Here is a 14,001-nt window from a genome sequence, read left to right as displayed (position 1 = left end):
TAATAATCAAAAGATGACACCAACCAGTCCATCACTGATGCAAGCCTAATGGGTCGAGAGAGGTGCATTCAGCTAGTATGATAATCTCCCAGCCATTTTTGTACTTTGAATAGGATTAGAATGTGTATCAGTCATATGGAAGCCTTCACAAAATGTACCAACAGATTTAAGTGATAGTAAACAGACGATTGGGGTACCAAATTCTGAGGTCTCTATGCTGCTTTGAGGGGCCCACTTCCTAGTCTTGATGCCATCTTTAGGAACTGGTTTGCTGTGAGATTTGCTCGGCTTAAGGATTTACGTACAGTTTAATGGCATCAGCTACATTGTATTTTGCCTGTTTTACAAGGTGATGGTTTCTTGTATTGTTAAATGTGTAACTGAGCCTCCAACAAAGTAATGATGCCTGGGAGATTTGAAACAGTTCTTCTTACCAGACCAACCACGGTGAGAGAGTAACCCTGGCTATGGGAAGATGCAACAAGAGGGAGTATTTTCCTGGACCATAACAGACTAGGAAGACAGACGTTTCAGAGACTTTGAGCTACTGTTAATAACGCCTAGTCCACTAAAAGCCTGTCTGTGAAATCGTTGCCAGACGTGGGAGTGCGCATTCCTAGCACCTTGGGGACGAAATGGTCATGAACTGCCTCTCAGAGCTCTGGTCGAATTTATGCCCCCGGGGGAGCCCTGTGAGCTGAAGTTTGGCACCTGCCGTCAGCCTCTTACATGGAGTAAAACAGGAGCCACTGCAGCTGCAGACCTGTAGCTCCCCCTGAGCAGAGCTCCAGGTGGGACCAGGAGTGGGGAATCCGAGCTCTAGGAAAAGTGGAAGAACAGGCCTTCAGAGACTCAGATATTATTAGGAGATGATTTTATGTGCCCCATTCTTGCATCTCCTATCTGGAAAAACCCTGAAATCCTTCATGGTGATGTCTGCTCCTTGGGACTGGCAGTGACCTTCAGGAGATCAGCCACAAACTTCTGTAGAATGTGTGTGTGCTGCAGGCCCCTCCCCCTCCGCTTGATCACATCCTGCTGTTCCCCCTTTTCCTCCCTGGGTGGTATTTCCGCAGGTCTGTAGCTAAGGATGAAGAATGTCCGGGTCATCTGGGAATCAGTCACCTCCAGGGGTGAGAGCAGGTGAGTCCTGCAGGCTGTGCACACTCAGGATCCTGCCCTGAGAGTGGAGGTGCCTGTCAAAGGAAGGATTTCGGGGAGCCCAGGCCTCTTTTTGTCCTGCTCCCTGCCCCTTGTTGCAAACCCTCCTCTATTACCCAGCTCCCCCTCACTGCCTGCAAGCAGTTTTTCAGGCTGCCTGAGATGCTGTCTCCAGGACTTCAGTCCTAATTTCACCCCAAAGAAAACTTAACTCTCAGGTTGTGGATTTTTTTTCAGTCGACAAGCCCACGTCTTGCCTCTCCTCTGTTGGTGTTAGGATGGCACTCTCATCCTTCATGGTGACGTCTGCTCCCCGGGACCAGCAGGGACCTTCCCCGCAATGTGTGCTGGGTGGCAGGGCCCTCCCCCTTCCCTGAGATCACAGACACACTGCCCTCCCCCTGCCTCTTAGCAGGGGCTTCTCAGAGCTCCTGAGATGCTGCCTCCAGGGCTCCAGTCCTCATTTTGCCCCCAAACTGAACCCTCATCTTCTAAATTGTGCACATTAAAAAAGTCATCAGGACCTTGACCAGCAAGGCGGACCCACCTGCAAGAGGCAGAGCCCCCACCCCCAAGGTTCCAGAGCTCTGCATTTCTGGAAGGTCCGGGTGACTGTGCTGTGCCCCTAATAAGCCCTGGTCTTGGTGTCTTGGCCTAAACCCCCCCTGCCTCTGGGGAGGGAGGCGCCCCTGGGTCTGAGCAAAGGAGGTGCTGCTGGCCTGAGTCAGACCCTGCGCCCCCCTCCTCTTTCCTGATGACCCTGGTACCCGGCATTCACACCTCAGGGTCAGCTTCCCCAGAAGCCTGGTCTAGACCGTCCCCAGAGCTCCTGGGAGGAGAAAACCCTCTGGAGGTGGTGACCCCAGAGGAGCACACGAAGGGGACACACGCCCCTCTGCCCACTCAGCACCTGAGAAAAGTCAGCTTTTTTAAGGAAGGGGTTCACGGTCCCCTGGGAGGGAATTAGCCTGGTCCTGACCCTTCTCAGTTCTTAAGGTGTGTAGACACCACTGGAATTAGCCTGTTAGCCTGGATTTGGGGGAGGGGTGCGCTTCCTGTGGGGTTTTCTCTGCAGTTGCTTCATTCTTATGTAAATGCCACCTGTCAACACCAACCTGAAGTCAGGATGTAACATGTGACTTAATCCTTTAAAAACCCATCCTACCCACCATTTTTCTGTCGTTTTTGTCACTTTTCATCCTTTTCATCCTTTTTGTCCTTTGAAATCACTGGTTATCATTTAAAAATCATGTTATTGTCCGTCAGTTTTAGGCATTTTAAATCATTTTTAATTTTTCTCACTTTTGGTATTTTAAATCATTATCATTTTAGCATCTTTTGTTTTTAATCATTTTTATCATTTTAAGACATCATTTAAATATTTTAACATCTGTCATTTTTATCATTTTTAATCACTTTTCTCATTTTAAGTTATTTAAAAATCATTTTACCATTTTTATTTTTAATCATTTTTATCATTTTAAATAATCATTTAAGTCATTTTACTGTCATTTTCCTCATTTGAAATCATTGTTTATCATTTAAGTCATTTTGACATCTTTTCCATTTTTATCACTTTTAATCATTTTCTCTTTTGTCATTTTAAATCAGTTTATCATTTAAAAATCATGTTGTCAGTTTGAATCATTTCACACTTTTAATCATTTTTCTCACTTTCATCATTTTATATCAGTTTATAATTTTAAAACATTTTTGCATCATTTTGTGATTTTTATTTTTGTCATTAAATATTGTCTCATTTTTATAATTTTTAATTTTCTCATTTTAAATCATTTAAAAATCATTTTACTGTCATTTTTAATCATTTTTATAATCATGTATCACTTTTCTCATTTTAAATCATTTTTCTCACTTTAAATCACTATCTTTAAAAATCATTTTAACATTTCTTCCATTTTTATCCTTTTTAATCATGTCATTTATTTTTGTCTTTTTTCTTTTTAGGGCCGCACCCAGGGCATATGGAGGTTCCCAGGCTCGGGGTCCATTCGGAGCTGTAGCTGCCAGCCTACACCACAGCCACCGCAACACCAGATCCTTAACCGACTGAGCAAGGCCAGGGATCGAACCCACAACCTCCTGGTTCCTAATTGGATTCGTTTCCACTGTGTCATGATGGGAACGCCCATGTTAGTCATTTAAAATCATTATTTAAAAATCATTTTACTGTCACTTTTATTATTTATAATCATTTTTATCATTTTTAACCATTTTTAATCATTTATCCTTTTAAATCCTTGTTTATCAATTTTATCATCTTGTTGCCATCTTTGTAATTTCTGAATTATTCTCATTTAAAAATCATGTTGATGTTTGTATTTTATCCTTTTAAACCATTAAATTTAAATATTTTAAAATAAGTTTAATTTTAAATATTTAATAATTTAAAATATTTTTAAATAATTTTAAAACCATTACTGACGTTTTCCTGTCTGTCATTTTTAGGAGAGCGGGGCGCAGGTTGGGGTGAACACGGACCGGCGCCTCGGAGCCTGTGCGGAGGAAGAGCCCGGACAGCCGGTCCTCCAGCCTCAGCCTCCCGCCGGGCACATGACCAGTTAAGCGCCTCCTGCTCTGCCAGCCCCTGTCCACTGCGAGAAGATGCTCCTTCTGCTGGAAGGGATGGAGCCCAGCAGGAAGGCACCTGGCGGGGAGCCGCAAGGAGCCCGGACAGGTCACATCCATCCCGGTCAAGGCTGCGGCCCCCCGGCCCCCAGGGACACGCGCCGAGGCTCCCCGCGGCCGGCGCTGCTCACCCGCAGGGTCTGAAGGGCCAGGGCAGGAAGCGGGGTTGCAACAGCAGCCCAGGGCCTGGCTGGAGGGGCTGGGGTGGCCCTGCCCTCGCCTCCACCCCGTTGGATCGCTCCCTTCCCACGGGGCGTCTCACCCGTGTCCGCCAGGCGGCCCGTGGGGAGCGCGGTGCTGCGCAGTCTCAGGGAGGGGAGGGCGTGGGAGGAGGACAGCTCCCGGCCCAGTGTCCTCCTCCAACTTGGAAAACGGGAACCTGCTGATGTCCATACTCTGCAATCCACTCAGCTTCCGGTAGGCATCTCTTAATCACTTAATTGAAATAGTTGATCTGCAGTGTTGTGCTAGTTTCTGGTGTACAGCAAAGTGATAAACACATATATATACATGCACACACAGATTCAGTATCTTGTGATCACCTGTAATGGAAAAGAATCTGATGCCTTAAAGGTTATTATAAGATACTGTGTGTGTATATATATTCTTTTTTCTGATTCTTTTCCATTATGGGTGATGACAAGATATTGAATACAGCTCCAGGTGCTGTACTGTAGGCTCTTGTTGGTTATCTTTTTTATGTACAGTAGTTTACTAATCTCAAACTCCTAATTCATCCCTTCCTTCCCCCTTTGGAGACCATAGGTCTGTTTTTCTGTGACTGTTAGTTCGTCATATTTTAGATTCTACATATAAGTGATGTCATGTCTTTCACTTAGTATGAGAATCTCTAGGTCCATCCACGTTGCTGCACATGGCATGATTTCATTCCTTTTTTATGGCTTAGTATTCCATTGTGTACATGTGCCACAGCTTCCACATGCATTCCTCTGTCAATAGACATTCAGGTTGTTGCCAGGTCTTGGCTGTAGTGACTAGTGCTGCTGTGAACACTGGGGTGCATGTATTTTTTGAATGGTCGTTTTTTCTGGGTATATGCCCAGGAGTGGGATTGCTGGATCATATGGCAACTCTGTTTAGCTTTTCGAGAAACCTCCATACTGTTCTCCATAGTGGTTGTACCAATTTACATCCCAACAGGGTGGGGGAGGCCCCCTTTTCTCCACACCCTCTCCAGCATTTGTTATAGCTTAATGATGGCTATTCTGACAGGTGGAAGGGGGTACCTTATTGCTGTTTGGATTTGCATTTCTCTGATAATCAGGGATGTTGAGCATCTTTTTGTGTGCCTGTTGGCCATCTGTACGTTTCTGGAGAAATGTCTGCTTAGGTCTTTGGCCCGTTTTTTGATTGGGTTGTTTGGAATATTGAGCTGCAGGAGCTATTGGTCTATTTTGGAGGTTAATCCCATGTCAGCCTCGTTGTTCACAACTCTTTTCTCCCAAACCATAGGTTGTCTTTTTGTTTTGTTGTCGGTTTCCTTCGCTGTGCAAAAGCCTGTCAGTTTGATTGGGTCCCATTGGTTTATGTTTGCTTTTATTTCCATTACCTTGGGAGACTGACCTAAGAAAACACATGGTATGATTTACATCAGAAAATGTTGTGCCTGGGATCTCAGAGATATATGGCATAGTGTCTTTAACCCGTTTTGCAATTATTTTTGTGCATGGTGTGAGGGTGTGTTCTGGTTTCATTGATTTACGTGTAGCTGTCCAGGTTTCCCAACCCTGGTTGGGAAGAGACTGTCTTTTGCCCCTTTGATGTTCTTGCCTCCTTTGTGGAAGATTAAGGGGCCATGGGTGTGTGCGTTTATTTCTGGGCTGTTGTTTAAAGATACAGCAAGACAGCATTAGAAGTGAAGGAGCTCAGTGTGTGTGGGGGGACAGAGCCCTGTCCCCAAGGACGTCCACACCCTGACCCCCAGACCTTGCGACTCTGTGACGTCCACAGCAGAGGGGACTTGGCAGCTGTGGCCACATGAAGGACCTTGGCTGGGGAGATGGCCGGGATTTTCCAGGTGGTCCAGCGTCATCACAGAGGTTCCCATAAGAGGCAGAGGACCGTTTGATCGCGAGATGCTGGGCTTTAGGCTCTGGGGATGGAGGAGGGACCGCACGCTCAGGACTGCTGCCGCCTCCAGAAGCTGGGAGAGGCCGCAGATTCTCCGCTGGAGCTGCTCCAGGAGGAACCAGCCCTGCGGGCAGCCTGACTTGAGCGCTTTGGCCTTTAAAACACGAAGACAGCACATCTTCCTTTGAAGCTGCCCGGTCTGTGGTACTTCTTTAGAGGGACCACGAGAGGCTGCGGGATCCAGGGCTGCGAGGGAGCGGACACCGCAGAAAAGGTAACTCCTTGGGAAGCTCTGATGACCGGACAGATGAGCAGAAGCCGAAAGCTCAGGGAGAAAGATCTACTTTTCCACGAACCGCTTTTCACGAGCGTCCCTAGGAGCCTGCGAACTCTGTGAGGGCAGGACTTAAGGTGCTTTGGGTTCCCTTCCAAAGGGGAGCATGCCCACCCCTGCCCAACCGGTCCACCTGGCTGGAGCCCCATGAGAAGCTGCCTGCTGGGGGTGTTGCAGTGTCAGAGGTCAGGTTGCACCCCCACCTCCCCGTGCCCCAACATCCAGCACCCCGGTTCTGGAACACGTGTGTGGACTCAGATGCACTGAGGCTGAATTTGCAGGAACAGAGTTTGGAGCTGGCTAGCAGGGACCATCTGAGTCCGAAGGTTTTGGGACCCGCCCTCCTGCCTGTCCTCCAGAGCAGCCCGAAGCTGAACTGCTTCCTGCATCTCTGCAGAGCAGGGAGGTACAGACGATGCTGGCAGCTCTCCTTCTCCTCTCATGCCCCTGGACATCCTCTGTGGTCACCTGCAGGTCTCCTCCAGCCAGCCGGCTGGCTCGCGGTAAGAACCGCCAGAGCACTTGCGAACGTCCAGGCAGTGGCCTCGCCTTGCCAGGGGACTTCAGATGCCAGCCTCCAGTACCAGGAGGGAGAAATGCCTCTTGTTGAAGCCGCCCCGTCTGGGGTATCTGCTTTTGGCAGCTGAGCGGACTCATACTGTGAGTTATAGCAACTGGTATCTATTGATCTGGTCGTCCATCTACCCCAGTGTGTGTGTGTGTATACATGTATTCATCTACCCCAAGCGCCTCTAGAATGTCCGTGTGTAAGTGGGGACAGCCGAGCATATGTAATATACATACATCCAACAGTGCTGAGACGCCTAGAAACATGCATCTGAACCTGGGAACTGTTGGTTGTATTTTCAATTCAGAAAAATGAAAGGCCATAAATCTGTAGTTTTTGAACTTGGTTAAAGAGAAGGCAGGAGAGTGGTTTTTGGATTCTAGAGAACTCTGTGCACAGGGGTGTCCGTGTGAGGGTGTGGTCTTGTGTGTTATGTATCTGAGTCTTTGTGCATGTGTGTGTATCTATTTCTGCATGTCTGTGCACGTCTGCCCATGTTGTATGTTTTGTGTATGCATGTGTCTACAAGTGTGTCTATGTGAGTGTGTGTGTACAGGTGTGTATGTGTCATCTCTGTACAAGTCTGTGTCTGCATGTGTGCATCTGTGCCGGGCAGTGGGCACGTGCACCCAGGGTGGGAGGTTGCCTGGAAAGTAAGTCGTCAGTGACAGAGGTGGGAAGCAGACAGCCATCGAGCATCTGCTCCGAAAGTTAATCCCAATTGTAGTCACTGTCACCGAGACGGCGAGGTCCTTCCAGCTCCTATGACCTGACGTCCCAGGAGCAGAGCAGACGGCTTCGCGGGAAGTCTTAGCGCTGTGAGCACTGCGGTCATTCTGCTGTGGTCATTTGATGGCAGAGAGTGATTTCTCTCGGGGAATCTCTAAAAACTCTCAAAGCCGCTGCCACGTCGGAACCAACCATCAGTTTCCCAGCGAGACCTGATAGACAGCCAACACTTAAAAGCCAGCTCAGCCCAGCCCGGTCCCGTGCAACTCAAGGACATATGAGTTAATGGCAAAATAATGAACCTGTCCAATGTCATCCTTCTGTTCTAGGGTCTAGACTCACAGTCTGTAACCTCTGGGAGGAGGTCCAGGAATGGAACCATCCGAGATGGACTCTCTAATATTTTCTGGGAGGAATCAAGGGACTCCAATGCTGGAAGCAAGGCCCCTGGAGGACCTCAGGGTGGTGCTGACAGCCCTTTGTGACTCAGGGACTCACCGGTGTCCGCCCAGGCAGTTCCCCTTTCCGTCGGCCTCAGGGAACTGCTCAGGAGATCTTCTCATGAGAGGTATGGGGACTCCCTGGGTTAAGGATCTGCCTCTGCTGTGAGCTGTGGTGTAGGTCACAGAAGTGGCTTGGATCCCACATGGCTGCGGTGTAGACTGGCAGCTGCAGCTCCGATTCAACCCCTATAGTCTGGGAACTTCCACATGCTGCAGTCACGGCCCTAAAAAGAAAAAAAAGCTTTGATCCCAGAACACAGGCGGGGGATGACCCCAGAGGGGGAACAAAAAAAAAACAACCAGTGTGGTTATTCTGGCTCTGGGGGTCCAGCTAACTGAGCGATGGTGGATTCATAAATTCTAGAACAGGAAGAGACTGGAACAGAATCGCCAACACCCCGGGGCTACGTGACGGGCGGATTCGTCAGGACTGTTTCTGGACCCAGAGTGAAGGGTCAGCAGGGGGCTGTCCCCGAGGATGTAAGGTCTCCTTAGCCCTGGGCTGGGGTTCTCGGGGGGGACAGATGTCTCAGCAGCAGATGGGGAAGCGGGTAGTTACCGAGACCGTTACCTGGACCCCAGGCTGCAGGGACATCGGTACCTAAAATAATCGGAACCTGTTTCTCTTTTCCCCGAGGAATCCCGACTGCTCCACAGACAGGTGCCAGCGTTCAGACCCTGAGGCTGCCTCTGGCTCCGCAAGTGTGGATGTGCCCAGGCAGGTCTCAGGACGGAGCCTCGAGAAGCAGGAAAGGCCGTGTGGATGGAGCCCCTGGGGACGGAGAGGAGGAGGAAGGTGAGTGTCCATTTGAGCAGCTCCCGTCTCTCTCCATACCCTCCTACGCGGGAGGCCCCATAGCATCCATTTAACTCAAACGGTATTGGAGATCTGTGGTGATGATGTCTGATGTTCATGCTCCCCCTTGGAGATGGACTGGGTCGAGCAGAGGAGTCATCTGATTCACCGTACAGGACAGCGTCCAGCCTTCACGCCGGGACGTCCTCCAGGGACGCCGTCGGGAGTCACAGGCTTCAGGAAGGTAGGTGCTTCGTCTGTAACGTCTTTAGCCTGAAAGGAGGCAGCCTTAAGGAAATCTGGAATGTAAACATGAGCCTTTGCCCAGAAAAGAAAGAAACTTATGGACTTGGAGAACAGACTTGTGGTTGCAGAGGGGGAGGGAGTGGGATGGACGGGGAGTCTGGGGTTAACAGATGGAAACTATTGCCTGTGGAATAGAAAAGCAATGAGATCCTGCTGTGCAGCACAGGGAACTATGTCCAGTCACTTGGGATAGACCATGGAGGAGGATAATGTGAGAAAAAGAAATTATATATGATTGAGTCACTTTGCTGTACAGTAGAAATGGACAGAATACTATAAATCTACTACAATGGAAACAATAAAAATACTAAATTTAACAATTGAAAAAATAGTCATGTCTGCACTATCCTGTTGTATAGGCACATGTCTATATTCGGGTTTATCTTATTAACAACTGTCATAAATATAAAATGTTAATATGAAAATATATACCATTTATGAGACAATATATTGTAAATTATGGTACATATATAACATGTACCATATGTAATTTTGAACTTGTAATGCATATAGTATATATTGTATATTGTAAATTGTATATGCACATGAGAGTATATTAATTGCATATATATTACATATTATATAATATGTAATGTATAAATATGTAACATAGTATATATAACATGCAATATATAATACAAAGTCTACTATGTATGTGAAGTATCCAATGTCATACACAATTTAATATACAAGTTACTAATATACTGTTTTTTTTTTTTAAATATATTTTTATTTTCCCACTGTACAGCAAGGGGGTCAGGTTATCCTTACATGTATACATTACATTTTTTCCCGCACCCTTTGTTCTGTTACAGCATGAGTATCTAGACATAGTTCTCAATGCTATTCAGCAGGATCTCCTTGTAAATCTAAGTTGTGTCTGATAAGCCCAAGCTCCCGATCCCTCCCACTCCCTCCCCCTCCCATCAGGCAGCCACAAGTCTCTTCTCCAAGTCCATGATTTTCTTTTCTAAGGAGATGTTCATTTGTGCTGGATCTTAGATTCCAGTTATAAGTGATATCATATGGCATTTGTCTTTGTTTTTCTGGCTCATTTCACTCAGGATGAGATTCTCTAGTTCCATCCACGTTGCTGCAAATGGCATTATGTCATCATTCTTTTTTATGGCTGAGTAGTATTCCATTGTGTATATATACCACCTCTTCCGAATCCAATCCTCTGTCGATGGACATTTGGGTTGGTTCCATGTCCCGGCTATTGTGAATAGTGCTGCAATGAACATGCGGGTGCATGTGTCTCTTTTAAGTAGAGCTTTGTCCGGATAGATGCCCGAGAGTGGGATTGTGGGGTCCTATGGAAGTTCTATGTATTGATTTCTAAGGTATCTCCAAACTGTTCTCCATAGTGGCTGTACCAGTTTACATTCCCACCAACAGTGCAGGAGGGTTCCCTTTTCTCCACAGCCCCTCCAGCACTGGTTCTTTGTGGACTTATGAATGATGGCCATTCTGACTGGTGTGAGGTGGTATCTCATGGTAGTTTTGATTTGCATTTCTCTTATAATCAGCGATGTTGAGTATTTTTTCATGTGTTTGTTGGCCATCTGTATATCTTCTTTGGAGAAATGTCTATTCAGGTCTTTTGCCCATTTTTCCATTGATTGATTGGTTTTTTTGCTGTTGGGTTGTATAAGTTGTTTATATATTCTAGAGATTAAGCCCTTGTCTGTTGCATCATTTGAAACTATTTTCTCCCATTCTGTAAGTTGTCTTTTTGTTATCTTTTGGGTTTCCTTTGCTGTGCAAAAGCTTTTCAGTTTGATGAGGTCCCATGGGTTTATTTTTGCTCGAATTTCCATTGCTTTGGGAGACTGACCTGAGAAAATATTCATGAGGTTGATGTCAGAGAGTGTTTTGCCTATGTTTTCTTCTAGGAGTTTGATGGTGTCCTGTCGTATATTTAAGTCTTTCAGCCATTTGGAGTTTATTTTTGTGCATGGTGTGAGGGTGTGTTCTAGTTTCATTGCTTTGCATGCAGCTGTCCAGGTTTCCCAGCAATGCTTGCTGAATAGACTTTCCTTTTCCCATTTGATGTTCTTGCCTCCCTTGTCAAAGATTAATGGACCATAGGTGTCAGGGTTTATTTCCGGGTTCTCTATTCTGTTCCATTGGTCTGTCAGTCTGTTTTGGTACCAATACCACACTGTTTTGATGACTGTGGCTTTGTAGTATTTCTTGAAGTCTGGGAGAGTTATGCCTCCTGCTTGGTTTTTGTTTCTCAGGATTGCTTTGGAAATTCTGGGTCTTTTCTTGTTCCATATAAATGGATTGTTTGTTCTAGTTCTGTGAAAAATGTCATGGGTAATCTGATAGGGATTGCCTTGAATCTGTAGATTGCTTTGGGTAGTATGGCCATTTTTACAATATTGATTTTCCCAATCCCGGAACATGGAATATCTTTCCATTTCTTTACATCTTCTTTGATTAAGGTTTTATAGTTCTCGGCATATAGGTCCTTTACCTCCTTGGTCATGTGTATTCTGAGGTATTTGATTTTGTGAGGTGCAATTTTAAAACGTATCGTGTTTTTGTATTCCTTTTCTAATGTTTCATTGCTGGTATACAAAAATGCAACTGACTTCTGAATGTAAATCTTATATCCTGCTACTTTGCTGAATGTATTAATCAGTTCAAGTAGTTTTTGGGTTGAGTCCATAGGGTTTTCTATGTATAGTATCATGTCATCTGCATACAGTGACAGTTTTATCTCTCCTCTTCCTATATGGATGCCTTTTATTTCTTTTGTCTAATTGCTGTGGCTAGGACTCCCAGAACTATGTTGAAGAGCAGTGGTGAGAGTGGGCATCCCTGTCTTGTTCCAGATTTGAGTGAGAAGGCTTTCAGTTTTTCCCCATTGAGTATTATTATATATACTGTTAAAATCAAACAGTCACAAATACTGTGTATATAAACAAATGACTACATAACACATCCTGTTGTCTATACTAGCATAGTTACAGTATGACAAACTTATGTATTCACGTTACATAATCTCTGTATTCATTCTGCACAATCTGTTACTCAGTCTACAGATTCTGCCTCACATCCTAATATTCCGTCTGCACAATCTCTCTTCTGTTGTCCACACATTCGTTCTGCGTCACCTCTATTATACACGCATCCTGGATGTACTCACTCTGCATGATTCTATACTCATCTGTTACATATTCATTCTGCATCATCTGTCATATACTCAGCACGTTCTGCGTCATCTCAGTTACACATTCGCTCTGCATGATCTCGATTCTATACGCCACATAACCTCATAGTTATTCTACACAGTCATTGTACATAGTATCACATCCTCATTGTACATGCTACAGACATCATTATTTACCGTATGTCTACCTTGCTTCTGGGATTGAAAGTGTCAGGGGAGGCGTGGACCCCTTTCCTGAACTGCGTGCTGAGAACTGCGTGACCGCGGGGAGGACCAGGCAGGCCTGTTCTTACTGCTTAGTTCCCACCGGGGCTGAGGGTGCCCCGGGCCCCTGTCCCCTCTGAAGCGGACAGGGAACTCGCCCTCCACTTGCCCCATGTCCCCGCCCCGGGGCTCTGGGCACAGAAGCGCCCCCATCGCCCCGCTCCTCACACGGCAGAGCCCCCGCCCCCTGCACGTCACCTCTCCACGCGTGACGTCGCCCACGTCCCACCCCTGCCGCTGGTCCCCAGCCTCGAAAGGGCCGTTTCTCCTCCAACCACCCACCTCTCCCGCGATGTCCGCGGCTCCGTAGCCTCTTGACAAGCCTGTGAAAAGGTAATTTTTAAGTAAACCCGCTCCCTCTGCCTCTCGATCCGGTTCCTCCCCCAACCCTGAATGACGCTGCTCCCCGGGGTCTGATCCTGGCGTCTCCCGGATGCGCTTGACTGAGCCAGTGGATTCTGCAATCCGTCACCTTTACGGAAGATCCAAAATCTGTAGCTGCCCCCAAAGGGGAGTCAGTCAGATACAGAAAGACGAATACTGTAGGACCTGACTCAGTTGTGGGATCTAAAAAAAAAATGCAACACATTCGTGAACACAACACAGAGGCAGCAGACTTGCGGAGAACAGACAGTGGTTTCCAGGGCGAGAGGGAGCAGGTAAGGGGATTAAGACATACACAGAAGTCTGCAACAAATATATAAGCCACGAGGATATATTGCAGAATTCAAAGAAGATCCATGCATCCCTGTGTTCACTGCAGCACTGTTCACAACAGTCAGGACAGGGAAACAACCTAAATGTCCATCGACAGAGGAATGGATTAAGAAGATGTGGTCCACAGACAGTGGAGTACGATTCCGACATAAAAAGAAGGAAATCATGCCACTTGCAGCAACATGGGGAGACCCAGAAATTCCCATCCTAAGTGAAGTCAGACAGAGGAAGACAAATACCATATGAGATCACTTATGTGTGGAATCCAAATTATACAACAAACTAGTGAATAATAAAAAAAAAAGCATCAGACTAACATACAGAGAACAAAGTAGTGGTTTCCGGGGGGGAGAGGGAAGGAGTAAGATGGGGGAGGGGAGAAAGAGGTACAAACGACTATGCATAAAATAAATAAGCTGCAAAGACTGTATAATATATTGTATAATGTAATTCAAAAAGTACATGCGCCCCTAAGTTTACAGCAGTGCCATTTACAACAACCAAGATGTGGCAGCAACCTAGATGTCCATGACAGAGGAACGGCTTAAGAAGATGCAGTACATGTATACAGTGGAATATTACTCAGCCATCAAAAAGAATGAACCAATGCCATTTGCAGCAACATGGATGGACCTAGAGATTCTCCTACCAAGTGAAGTCAGTCATACAGAGAAAGACAAGTAGCCTATGAGATCATGAATATGT

The 14,001-nt window shown here is 46.3% G+C and overlaps 1 protein-coding gene and 1 long non-coding RNA gene across 2 annotated transcripts in view; one reads left to right on the top strand and one right to left on the bottom strand.

Annotated features, from left to right (window-relative positions):
• Positions 1–9,463, top strand: part of LOC110255319 (polyprenol dehydrogenase) — a 339,610-nt gene extending 330,147 nt beyond the window's left edge. The window contains exons 16-20 of the transcript XR_014834908.1: positions 1,077–1,143; positions 3,628–6,892; positions 7,859–8,097; positions 8,670–8,828; positions 8,962–9,463. The gene's annotated coding sequence lies outside the window, so the exon portion shown is untranslated. The remainder of the gene's footprint in view (positions 1–1,076; positions 1,144–3,627; positions 6,893–7,858; positions 8,098–8,669; positions 8,829–8,961) is intronic.
• The window catches only part of LOC110259137 (uncharacterized), a 248,083-nt gene continuing 239,368 nt past the window's right edge, over positions 5,287–14,001 (bottom strand). Inside the window, exons 6-10 of the long non-coding RNA XR_014834948.1 lie at positions 12,862–12,902; positions 8,904–9,101; positions 8,634–8,804; positions 8,028–8,256; positions 5,287–7,741 (exon numbers count right to left, since the gene is read on the bottom strand). This is a non-coding gene — a long non-coding RNA (uncharacterized LOC110259137). The remainder of the gene's footprint in view (positions 7,742–8,027; positions 8,257–8,633; positions 8,805–8,903; positions 9,102–12,861; positions 12,903–14,001) is intronic.

This window comes from Sus scrofa, chromosome X (genome assembly GCF_054392235.1).
Source record: "Sus scrofa isolate SSC_HxYL_T2T_F1_AM1 chromosome X, Sscrofa_HxYL_maternal_Yorkshire_Landrace_v2.0, whole genome shotgun sequence".
NCBI lineage: Eukaryota > Metazoa > Chordata > Mammalia > Artiodactyla > Suidae > Sus > Sus scrofa.
The sequence above is the reverse complement of the archived record's forward strand: the minus strand, read 5'-3'. Positions and strand labels throughout refer to the sequence as shown.